This window comes from Mustela nigripes, chromosome 4 (genome assembly GCF_022355385.1).
Source record: "Mustela nigripes isolate SB6536 chromosome 4, MUSNIG.SB6536, whole genome shotgun sequence".
Classification (NCBI taxonomy): domain Eukaryota; kingdom Metazoa; phylum Chordata; class Mammalia; order Carnivora; family Mustelidae; genus Mustela; species Mustela nigripes.
The window spans coordinates 139,985,914-139,999,085 of NC_081560.1; the positions used below are offsets into that span (position 1 = coordinate 139,985,914).

At 37.4% G+C, this 13,172-nt stretch overlaps 1 protein-coding gene across 3 annotated transcripts in view; it reads left to right on the top strand.

Moving 5' to 3' along the window:
- Positions 1-13,172, top strand: part of ADK (adenosine kinase) — a 532,452-nt gene that overhangs the window by 38,484 nt on the left and 480,796 nt on the right. The window lies entirely within an intron of this gene.

Consider the following 13,172-nt stretch of genomic DNA (forward strand, 5'->3'; position numbering starts at 1 on the left):
AAGTATTAAATTCTTCATTTGTACTATGTGAAATTTATTTATTTATTTTTTAAGATTTTATTTCTTTATTTGATAGAGAGAGAACAGGCAGGGGGAGCAATAGGAAGAAGGTGAGGGAGAAGAAGTCTTCCTGCTGAACAGGAAGTCCGATTGGGGCTCCATACCAGGACCCTGGGATCATGACCCGAGTTGAAGGCAGATGCTTAGCTGGCAGATGCTTAGCCGATTGAGCCGATGAGCCAGGCACCCCATTATATGAAACTTATATCTAAAGAAAAACTAGTGAAAGCTGGGGACTCCAGAACCTTCAATTGGAGGAAAACTCAGGAAATTTAAACTCATTAATAGCAAGTCACACTATCATTATTTATTGAATAATTGACTATAGTTTTCCCTGGGAAAACTTGAGGTACATTTGTTCAATCCTATTGCTGGTTTCACTTGAAATTTATTTTTTATTCTGTGCAAGGAAGAAGTATATATGATTTATCTAATGATTTAATTCCCAAATTTTTAGATTGCTGTCAGTGAACTACATCTGTCATGATACTATAACATAAATGGGAGAAGAAATAGGATTAGAGAAGACAAGAAGAATATGCAGGACATAATTCAGAGGCCAGGATTCTATATTATTTCTCCCTTAATAGTAACTTTTGGTGTTTTTAACTTAGCCGAGAAATCAGTTTTGTGTTTCTTTTTCTGGCTGTCTGACACCATTTGGTACAAGGAAAAAATTGAGTAGTAAAAAAAGGATTAATAATGAAAAAGCAAGTTCTGTGCCCAAGGGCAACCACTTTAAAAAAAATGAGGTAAAGTTCACTTAAAATTCATAATTAAAAAAATTTTAAAGTGTGTAATTTAGTAACTGCCAGTACATTTGCTATATTGTGCAGTCATCACCTCTATATAATCCCAGGGCATTGTCATCACCCCAAAAAGAAAACTGTATCCAATTTCACTATCCCTGCCTGCCCTTCCCCATCTCTGCCTTGTTCCCTGGTCTCCTGGGAACTACCATTCTAGTTTCTGTTTCTGTGGATTTGCTTATTCTGGACATTTTATTTCATATAAATGGAAACGTACAGTATGTGACCTTTTGTGTCTGTCTTATTTCACTTAGCATGATGTTTTTCAGGGCTCATCAAAGATGTAACATGTATCAGTAATTTATTCCTTTTATGGCAGAATGATATTCCATTGTATGTATGTATAATTTTTATTTACTTATGGATTAATTTCTGGATGACCAATTCTATTCCATTGATCTGTGTGTCTGTCCTTTAGGTAGTACCACATTGTCTTGATTATTATAGCATTGTATTAAATTTTGAAGTAGTTAGGTTAGGGAAAAGCCTATTAGTAAATAACATAGCACTTAATGGTGAAAGGCTGAATGATTTCCCCTAAGATTAGGAACAATTCAAGGATGTTGATTCTTACCACTTCAAAGTGTATACAGTGGTCCTAATTGGGCCAATCAGTCAAAAAGAAAGAAAAGACATGTAGAGTATCTAATGAAATCTATAAAAAAGCTACTACTAAATTTAGGAGCTATTGTAAAGTTAATACTTTTCAGTAATCAATTTTATAGCAAAATTTTATAATCAAATTTACAGTAATCAAAATGGTGATACCACCATAAAGATATTATAGACATAGAATTGAAAATCTGGGAAAAGACCCACATGCAAAGGGACAAGTGGTTTTTGACAAAGGTGCCAGGCAGTTCAGTAGAGAAAGGATTGTCTCTTGAAGACCTGGTGCTGGAACAATTGAATATCCACATGCCAAAAACCCCAACTTGGATCCATATTTTGTACCATATATAAAATTAACTGGTAAAACTAAATGTCAAACTTAAAACCGTAAAACTTCTGGATGATAACACAGGAGAAAATCTTTCTAACTATGTTTTAAGCCATGATTTCTTATATATGACACCAGGAGCATGTTCTATAAAAGAAAAATTGATGGTTTGGACTTCATCAAAATGAAAAATTTCTGCTATTGGAAAAGCACTGTTAAAAGAATAAAAGGACAAACCACAGGTTGGGAGAAAATTTTTGCAAAGCATATGTCTCACAAAGGACCATGGATCAGAACATAGAAAGAGCTCTCAAAACTCAATCAGAAAAGAAACAACCAAATTAAAAAATGTACAAGAGACATTCACCAAGGATATATAGATAACAAGTAAGCACATGAAAGGATGCTCAACCTCTTTTGCTATAGGGAAATGCAAATTAAAGCTGTGATGAAATACTACCACACATTTGTTAGAATGACTAAATTTTAAAATTGAACATACCAAATGTTGACCAGGATGTAGAGGAACTGAAACTTTCTCCTCATAGGAATGTAAAATGCTGCATTGAGTTTGATAGTCTTAAGAAGTTAAATGTACGTCAACTATTTGATCCATTTCTTAGGTATTCTGTTCTTAGGTATTTATCCAATAGAAGTGACAGCATATGTCCATATAGAAACTTACTCACCAATGTTCATGGTAACTTTGTTTTTAACAGCTACAATCTGGATATTACCTAAATATCAGAAGGTGAATCATTAAGTTGATCATTCAACCAAATGGTGGAATACTAGTCAGAAATGAAAGAGGAATGGAATATTGACTGGATGAAACTCAGAATAGCTGTGTTCATTGAAAGAAGCCTGACAAAAAAGAATACATACTGTATGATTCCATTTATATGAGATTATAGAAAATGTGATTTAATATGTAGTGATAGAGAAAGATCATTTGTTTCTTGTGCATGGGACAGGGTGTGGTAGAACATGGGGAGCAGAGATTATAAGGGGACAGGAGGTAGCTTTTAAGGGTATGTTCATTATCTTTATTATGTGATGATTTCATGAGTATAAATATGTATCAATATTTATCAAATTGCACACTTAAAATATGTACGGTGTATTATATGCCAGTTATATCTCAAAGCTTTATAAACAAAACAATAATATAAAAATAAAACCAATTGAACATGAATTCATGAGCTTGAAGTTAGAGCTCCTTCATTTGCTTAGTGTGGGATGTTTTGTTCAGGAAATCTACTTATTAATGGTTGCTATTTAAAGATTTAAAATGGCATATAAAAAGAAAAAAAAACAGTAAGAAATCTGAAATTTTATGATATGTGGTAACCAGTGGTACTATTTTCATAAACATGCCTCCACACATCTCTTAGGCATATGTAACCTAGAGGTATGTTTTTGTGTTTATGGGATAATACTAGGTATAGTCTTAGGTAATTTGCTTTTTTCTTACTGTACTATATTTTGGATATTTGTTTTTATTTTTATTTACTTATTGTTTTTAGATTTTTAATTTTTTTTAAGTTATCTCTACACCTAGCATGGGACTTGAACTCACAACTCTGAGATCAAGAATTGCATCCTCTACTAATTTAGCCAGCCAGGGAGGCCCTGGATATGTTTTTTTAAAAGTTCACGCTAATGTGAACAGATTGTAATCTGGCAGCTGTGTGCTGATACTACAGGGAGCTCAAGTAGCTTCTTTGTTTCCTTAGCAGCGGATCTTCAATGGCCAGTTGAAGCTTAATATTTTTATTTTGGGAGGGTTTTTATTTTTAACCTTTATTTTTGAATTAGTGCTTAGAGATAAAAAGCAAGTGTTTGGACCCTAATCACAAACGTAAAGACTTCCTATTCTTACCTCCCTGATCATTTTTTTCCAAAATATATTTTGAAAGTGTTGCTTATTATTTCAGTAGACTATGTTTAATTTACATTTCAGGCCATGTTTAGTTAAGTATTTTTTATATTGAAACTCTGTAAATAGATTTTCCAGGAATAGGTATGAAGCAAAGGAAATAAATATATATTTATTAGTATTTTACACTATGAAAATGAGTTAACCATAAACATTTTATGGGTAAAATATGTTTTCTTATTCTGATTTTTAAGAAAATTTCCTGGCTTTTTCAATTAAAAAAAAAAACTTATCAATTTACAACTAGAGCTACTTAAAAAGTGACCTGGTACTGAAGGATTTAAGGAGTAGTCTTAGTCCTTTGTTCCATCTTCTATCTCTCTCCTTGCTTTTTCCCTATCCCCCATAAGTGCCATTTTCCCAAAGGAAACCATTTTTAATTCTGTTAGCTTTTTTTTCCTGCTATCTGGTTGTTTCTAAATAATACAGTAATATTGTTGTGTGTGATTTTGATAAGGATGGTTGATTGGAGAGGCAAATGATAAACATCCCTTTAATGTAGGGAAAGGATACAAGATCATGATTCCATTAGCTTGGTTTCCAGAACTCAGCATTCTGCTGGACGGGCACACTTGATCTTCAAGTTCCTGTGCGGGAAGAGATAACCTAATGTTCTTGATGATACTGGAGAGGATTTCCTCTGGCTGTCTGAGAATTTTGCTTTTGCCATTTTTACCAGGATTTTTATAATCTCTTGATGTTTAATTATTGAAGAGTCTCTGATTACTTACCTCCTTGCTGACCAAGTTCTAGTAATTGGTTAAAAACTGGTATACATTCCTGAATGTTTACTATGACGTTACATGAATTAAAGATTAATTTCTCATGCAAACCATCTGTTTAGCCAGTCTAAGCTTAGGGACGGTTTGGGGTCTATATTACTAGGTATTTCTTGAGTTTATAATTTTTATTTATTTATTAAAAATTAAAAAAAAATTATTTTTTAAAAACTTTATCCCCAAGGTGGGTCTCAAACACATGACCCTGAGATAAGGGTTGCATGTTCTACCTACCATCTTAGCCAGCTAGAATCCCCTTGGATTTGTCAGTCTTAGGTATTGTGTATTAACTTGCCTGTTGTGATGGCTTATGAAAGCTTTAGCTTTCTACCACCATTTCCTCTTTATCTTAGCCATGTTGTTAAATTATGTTAAAACAAATCAGTAATCATTTGAACAAAGTTGTGGACCGTGATTACTTAAAAAACTTTTGTTTTTCTTCCCGTTATTTATTGTATCTTGTATTTATTTGCACCACTTTTTGTATGCTTACTGAAATTTTCAAACCACTCTCTTAAATCTGCCACATGCCTGTTAACCTTCCCCCTCCTCTTCAGACTCCTCATTCCTCAAAATCACTAAGTCTGTCAACCTCTTTTCTCTGATGAACCTCCCTTTCAGAGTTCTCCATCTTTGTGACCCAAACTGAACTGGTTGTGGTGTTGCCTTTTTTTTTTTTTTTTTAAATGGGAGTTTTCCTTGAACTTTGCTGAGTCTGCTTGTTTTGGATCTCTTGTTTTCTAAACCTCACATTGTCTTAATTGATTTCCTGTGTGTGTGTATGTGTAGCCTAGCCTCGGTAGCTTCCTAAGAGAAAGAGTGCATAACCAGGGAGGGAGACGAAGCAAAAGAGATTCTTAATCTCAGGAAACAAACTGAGGGTTGCTGGGGGAGGGGAGAGAGAGAGGTTGGTTGGGTTATGGACATTGAGGAGGGTATGTGTTATGATGAGTGCTGTGAATTGTATAAGACTGATAATTCACAGACCTGTACCCCTGAAGCAAATAATACATTATATGTCAAGTAAGAAAAAAGAACAGGTAAAAGGAAAAAGAGTGCATGAGTACACACGTAGTACATTTTTTTTAATCCTTGCATATGTGTGATGATCTTTAAAAAAATTTTTCATTCATACCTTGTTGATTGGTTAGATAGGGTTTTCCTTGTGAATTTTGAAGGCATGTACCATTGTCTGCCAGAGCATCAAATGCATCTCCTTCCTTTGTCGATCACCAGTCTTTTTCTCTGCGGAAGCTTTTTGCATTGTTTTATTTTGTTTTCTTGCTGTTAGTAAATTATTATTATGTAACATTTTATTCTTGTATTATGGGTGTAGCTTTTTTCCTGCCTAAGCATATTATTTAGAGATGGTTTTATTTGTTTTTTAAAGGTTTATCTTCTATTTTCAGTTTTAGCTCAGTTTTGTGGATTCCTCTTTTCTGATTGTTTATTGTAGTCTTTCCCCTTTACAGTGGAGACTTTCCTCCAGTATTAGGTGATCTTTGGCCATCTGTTCATATTTAAGGGTAAGACATTAAAAAGTTCATTCCATTTATTTGTGTAGGAATAAGAAAAAATATGGAAGGATATGTTGTAAACAATAACAATTGTGGGAGGGTAGATTGGATAGGGTAGGTACATATATTTCAACATTCTGTACAGTTCAAGATTTTTATAATAATTCTGAATTGTTTTTTATTTTATTTTTTATTTTTAATTTAATTTAATTTTTTAAATTTTTATTTATTTATTTGACAGAGTTCACAAGTAGGCAGAGAGGCAGGCAAAGAGAGAGAGAGTAGGAAGCAGGCTCCCCGCTGAGCAGAGAGCCCTATGCGGGGCTCGATCCCAGGACCCCGGAACCATGACCCTAGCCGAAGGCAGAGGCTTTAACCCACTGAGCCACTTAGGCACCCTTATTTTATTTTTTAAAAAGATTTTTATTTATTTATTTGACAGAGATCACAAGTAGGCGGAGAGTCAGGTAGAGAGAGGGGGGGGGGAAGCAGGCTCCCCACTGAGCAGAGAGCCCGATGCAGGGCTCGATCCCAGGATCCTGAGATCATGACCTGAGCTGAAGGCAGAGGCTTAACCCACGGAGCCTCCCAGGTGCCCCCTGAATTGTTTTTTATAATTTTTTGAAAAAGCATTTGGGGTGCCTGGGTGGTTCAGTTGGCTAAGCGTCCAGCTTCAGCTCAGGTCATGATCTCAGGTCCTGGGATTGGTAGACTCCCATCCCAAGGCTGAGTCTGCTTGTCCTACTCTTCCCCCTGCTTGTACTCTCTCTCTCAAATAAATAAATCTTAAAAAAACAAATTTAATAAAGTTAGTTATTGCTGTGTAACACGTTACCCCCAAAGTTGGCTTCTTAAAGTAATACACATTTAGTTTCTCTCACAGTTTTTGAGGGTTTGGGATTTGAGAGTGTGGCGCAGCTGGGTGGTTCTTCCTTAGTCTCTGTTCAAGTTGTAGTCAGTCTCTTGGCCAGGGTGGCAGTCATTTCAGGGCTTCACTGTGGCTGGAGCATTTGCTTCCCACCTGCCTCATTACTGGCTGGCCTCAGTTTCTTAAGAGCTTTTGAACTGAGAGCCTCAGTACCTCATCTCATGGGCCAACACATGATTTGAGAGAGAGAATCATTTTTGCTAGTTAGAAGCTAGTCTCTTTTATAACCTAATCTTAGAAATGATGTGATAATCACCTTTGCTATTGGTCATACAGACCAAACCTGGTATAATGGATATTAGAAACAAGAAGCAGGAATCCTTGGTGGGGGAGGGGCAGGCAAAGGACACATTGTGATAGTCAGCCTTCAAGATGGCTCCCAGTTATCCCCTTCTCCTGGTCTTCCCTTGAGTAGTCTCCTCCCACACTGTACCAGGGCTGAGCCATATAAGGAATGGCATACAGCAGAGGTGTGAGGATATGTTACTTGATAGATTAGGTTGTAAAAGACCGTAGTTTCCATCTTGGGTGTTCTCTGACTTGTTTGTATGCACACTTTTCTCTTTCTATCTTTTGGATTGCTTTTTCTGGGGGAAGCTAGCTGCCCTGTCTTGACAATCAGGCATCCTATGGAGAGACCCACGCAGCTGGAGATAAGAGGCTTCCGCTCTACAGCCAGTAGAGAATGGAGATCTGCCAGCAATTACATACTGGAGCTTAGAAGTAGATTCTTCATCCTCTTTTAAGCCTGGAGATGACTGCAGTTTTGGCTGACAGCTTGATTATATTCTCATGAGAGACCTTGAGCCAGAATCAGTTAGCAAAGCCACTCCCGGATTCCTGATCCTTAAAAACTGTGTGGGATGATGAATGTTGTTTTAATCTGCCAAGTGTTTTTTTTTTTTTTTTAAAGCATTTTAAAAAACTTTTATTTATTTATTTGAGAGAGAGACCATATGCAGGGACAATAGGCAGACGGAGAGAGAGAAGCAGACTTCCCATTGAGAAGGGAACCTGACGCAGGGCTCCATCCCAGGACCCCGAGATCATGACCTACTTAACCTACTGAGCCTTCAGGAGCCACTCAGGAACCCCCTTTTAAAATTTAAAAAAAAAAATTTTTTTTCTTTAAAGATATTTTATTTATTCTTTTATTTGAGAGAGAGCGTGCTTGAGTGGGGTGGAGGGGGGAGGTCAGGATTGAGAGAGAGAATCTCAAACAGACTCTGTGCAGAGCCCAGAATGGGGCTTGATCCCACAACCCTGAGATCATGACCTGAGTCAAGATTGAGAGTTGGATGCTTAACCAACTGAGCCATGCAGGAGTCTCTAATCTGCCAAGTTTTGGGTGAATTTGTTATGTAGCCAAAGAACACTAATAAATAAAGCAAAAAATTTTTTTTCAAATACACACATTCACACACAGCTCATATCCCACATTCAAAACCTCACTGAAAGATTGGTATACATAGGATGGGCTTTGTTGGGACTTTGTTGTGGCTTGATTACATCTGATTTATACTAAAAACCTATTTTTTAGGGGGTGACCCCTAAAATTAGTATCTGGAAAGCTATTCTCTGAGTCTGTTCAGTTTCTTCACAGAAAAGTCTTCCAAGCCTGGTTGCTTTATTCTTAGAGTTGGACAAGTTAAAAGGGCTAATGCTACCGTAATTAAATAGGTGGTTTGATCTGTCGCTCCCTATCTTTCCTGTTTTGCCTGTTGTCTCTCAGTCAAGAGATGTTTCTGTTTGGTTTCTTCAGAGAAGAAATCTCCAATTTATTTTAGGAATTGTAAGTTGTTTTGACGAGATGGTAGTCTGCTTCTGTAGTTTTAGCTCCATGTCTTATTCATGTCCTCTGAGACTTGGGGCTTCTCCTAATAGACAGGACTTGCTTTTCATATATATGTATATATATATAAATATATATATATTATAAAATATATATATATTTAAAATATATATATATTTATATATATATACACATATATATGGCCTCTATCTTTTCTTTTCTTTTTTTTTAAAGATTTTATTTATTTATCTGACAGAGAGAGAGACAGTGAGAGAGGGAACACAAACAGGGGAAGAGGGAGAGACAGACTCCCTGCTGACTCAGGGGCTTGATCCTAGAACTCTGGGATCACAACCAGAGAAGAAAGCAGATGCTTAACGACTGAGCTGCACAGGTGCTTCTGTAGCCTCTATCTGTTGCAACTGATATTTTAATTTTTTCAGCTCAGCTAAGTTTCTCATTTGCTTTCATTTTTTTCTTCTTTTTCTTAAAAGATTTTATGTTTTTGAGTAATCTCTATACCCAGTGTAGGAGTTGAACTCAAAACCCCAAGATCAGGGAGAGGAGTCAAGATGGCAGAGAAGTAGCAGGCTGAGACTACTTCAGCTAGCAGGAGATCAGCTAGATAGCTTATCTAAAGATTGCAAACACCTACAAATCCATCGGCAGATCAAAGAGAAGAAGAACAGCAATTCTAGAAACAGAAAAACAACCATTTTCTGAAAGGTAGGACTGGTGGAGAAGTGAATCCAAAGCGACGGGAAGATAGACCCCAGGGGGAGGGGCCAGCTCCCTGCAAGCGGCTGAGCAACGGAGCACAAAATCAGGACTTTTAAAAGTCTGTTCCGCTGAGGGACATCGCTCCAGAGGCTAAACCAGGGTGAAGCCCACACGGGGTCAGCAGGGTCACAGAAGGTTTGGGGGTGTCTGAGTGTCGCAGAGCTTACAGGTATTAGAATGGGGAAGCCAGCTACAGAGACAGAGCCGACAGCGAGCTCACAGCTCAGGTTTACTTTGAACCAGTCCCAGGCTCGGTGAGCTCTGAGCGCGGCCGGAGGTCAGGCAGATGGGAGTTACTGGGCTCTGTTTTCTGAGGGCGCACTGAGGATTGGGGCCCCAGGCTCTCGGCTCCTCTGGGACCTCCGAGACCAGGAGGCCGCCATTTGTATTCCTGTCCTCCGGAACTCTATGGAAAGCGCTCAGGGAACAAAAGCTCCTGAAAGCAAACCCAAGCGGATTACTCAGGCCAGCCCCTGGTAAGGGCGGTGCAATTCCGCCTGGGGTAAAGACACTTGAGAATCACTACAACAGGCCCCTCCCCCAGAAGATCAACAAGAAGTCCAGCCAAGACCAAGTTCACCTACCAAAGGAGTGCAGTTTCAATACCAAGGAGAGCAGCAGAATTCCAGAGGAGGAGAAAGCAAAGCACGGAACTCATAGCTTTCTCCCTATGATTCTTTAGTCTTGCAGTTAATTTAATTTTTTTTCTTTTTCATGTTTTTTCTCTTCTGCTAAATTTTTTTTTAACATTTACCCTTTCCCTTTTTAACGTTTTTTAACTAGTTTATCTAATATATATATATATATATATATATTTCTTTTTTATACTTTTCTTTATTCATTTTCTTTTTTTAATTCTTTTCTTTCTTTCTTTTTTTCTTTTCTTTCTTTTTTTTTTTCCTCTCTTTTTTTCTTTCTGAACCTCTTTTTATCCCCTTTCTCCCCCCTCACGATTTGGGATCTCTTCTGATTTGGTTAAAGCATATTTTCCTGGGGTTGTTGCCACCCTTTTAGTATTTTACTTGCTCCTTCATATACTCTTATTTGAACAAAATGACAAGGCAGAAAAATTCACCACAAAAAAAAGAACAAGAGGCAGTACCGAAGGCTAGGGACCTAATCAATACAGACATTGGTAATATGTCAGATCTAGAGTTCAGAATGACAATTCACAAGGTTCTAGCCGGGCTCGAAAAAGGCATAGAAGATATTAGAGAAACCTCTCGGGAGATATAAAAGCCCTTCCTGGAGAAATAAAAGGACTAAAATCTAACCAAGTTGAAATCAGAAAAGCTATTAATGAGGTGCAATAAAAAATGGAGTCTCTCACTGCTAGGATAAATGAGGCAGAAGAAAGAATTAGCGATATAGAAGACCAAATGACAGAGAATAAAGAAGCTGAGCAAAAGAGGGACAAACAGCTACTGGACCACGAGGGGAGAATTCGAGAGATAAGTGACACCATAAGACGAAACAGTATTAGAATAATTGGGATTCCAGAAGAAGAAGAAAGAGAGAGGGGAGCAGAAGGTATACTGGAGAGAATTATTGGGGAGAATTTCCCCAATATTGCAAAGGGAACAAGCATCAAAATTCAGGAGGTGCAGAGAACGCCCCTCAAAATCAATAAGAATAGGTCCACACCCCGTCACCTAATAGTAAAATTTACAAGTCTTAGCAACAAAGAGAAAATCCTGAAAGCAGCCCGGGAAAAGAAGACTGTACCATGCAATGGTAAAAATATTAGATTGACAGCAGACTTATCCACAGAGACCTGGCAGGCCAGAAAGAGCTGGCATGATATATTCAGAGCACTAAACGAGAAAAACATGCAGGCAAGAATACTATATCCAGCTAGGCTATCATTGAAAATAGAAGGAGAGATTAAAGGCTTCCAGGACAAACAAAAACTGAAAGAATTTGCAAACACCAAACCAGCTCTACAGGAAATATTGAAAGGGGTCCTCTAAACAAAGAGAGATCCTACAAGTGTAAGGTGACAGTAACAGTCACCTTACAGGCAATACAATGGCAATAAATTCATATCTCTCAGTAGCTACCCTGAATGTTAATGGGCTAAATGCCCCAATCAAAAGACACAGGGTATCAGAATGGATAAAAAAACAAAACCCATCTATACGTTGCCTCCAAGAAACTCATTTTAAGCCCGAAGACACCTCCAGATTTAAAGTGAGGGGGTGGAAAAGAATTTACCATGCTAATGGACATCAGAAGAAAGCAGGAGTGGCAATCCTTATATCAGATCAATTAGATTTTAATCCAAAGACTATAATAAGAGATGAGGAAGGACACTATATCATACTCAAAGGGTCTGTACCAACAAGAAGATCTAACAATTTTAAATATCTATGCCCCCAACATGGGAGCAGCCAACTATATAAAGCAATTAAAAACAAAATCAAAGAAATACATCACAATAATACAATAATAGTAGGGGACTTTAACAATCCCCTCACTGAAATGGACAGATCATTCAAGCAAAAGAGCAACAAGGAAATAAAGACCTTAAATGACACACTGGACCAGATGGACATCACAGATATATTCAGATCATTTCATCTCAAAGCAACAGAATACATATTCTTCTCTAGTGCACATGGAACATTCTCCAGAGTAGATCACATCCTCGGTCCTAAATCAGGACTCAACCGGTTATCAAAAGATTGGGATCATTCCCTGCATATTTTCAGACCACAATGCTCTGAAGCTAGAACTCAACTACAAGAGGAAGTTTGGAAAGAACCCAAATACATGGAGACTAAACAGCATCCTTCTAAAGAATGAATGGGTCAACCAGGAAATTAAAGAAGAATTGAAAAAAATCATGGAAACAAATGATAATGAAAACACAATGGTTCAAAATGTGTGGGACACAACAAAGGCGGTCCTGAGAGGAAAATATATAGCGGTACAAGCCTATCTCAAGAAACAAGAAAGGTCTCAGGTACGCAACCTAACCCTACACCTAAAGGAGCTGGGGAAAGAACAAGAAAGAAAGCCTAAACCCAGCAGGAGAAGAGAAATCATAAAGATCAGAGCAGAAATCAATGAAATAGAAACCAGAAAAACAATAGAACAAATCAATGAAACTAGGAGCTGGTTCTTTGAAAGAATTAATAAGATTGATAAACCCCTGGCCAGACTTATCAGAAACAAAAGAGAAAGGACCCAAATAAATAAAATCATGAATGAAAGAGGAGAGATCACAACTAACACCAAAGAAATACAAACAATTATAAGAACATACTATGAGCAACTCTACGCCAACAAATTTGACAATCTGGAAGAAATGGATGCACTCCTAGAAACATATAAAGTACCACAAGTGAATCAGGAAGAAATAGAAAGCCTGAATGCCTGAACAGACCCATAACCAGTAAGGAGATTGAAGCAGTCATTAAAAATCTCCAAACAAACAAAAGCCGGGCCAGACGGCTTCCCGGGAGAATTCTACCAAACATTTAAAGAAGAACTAATTCCTATTCTCCTGAAACTGTTCCAAAAAATAGAAATGGAAGGAAAACTTCCAAACTCATTTTATGAGGCCAGCATCACCTTGATCCCAAAACCAGAAAAGGATCCCATCAAAAAAGAGAGCTATAGACCA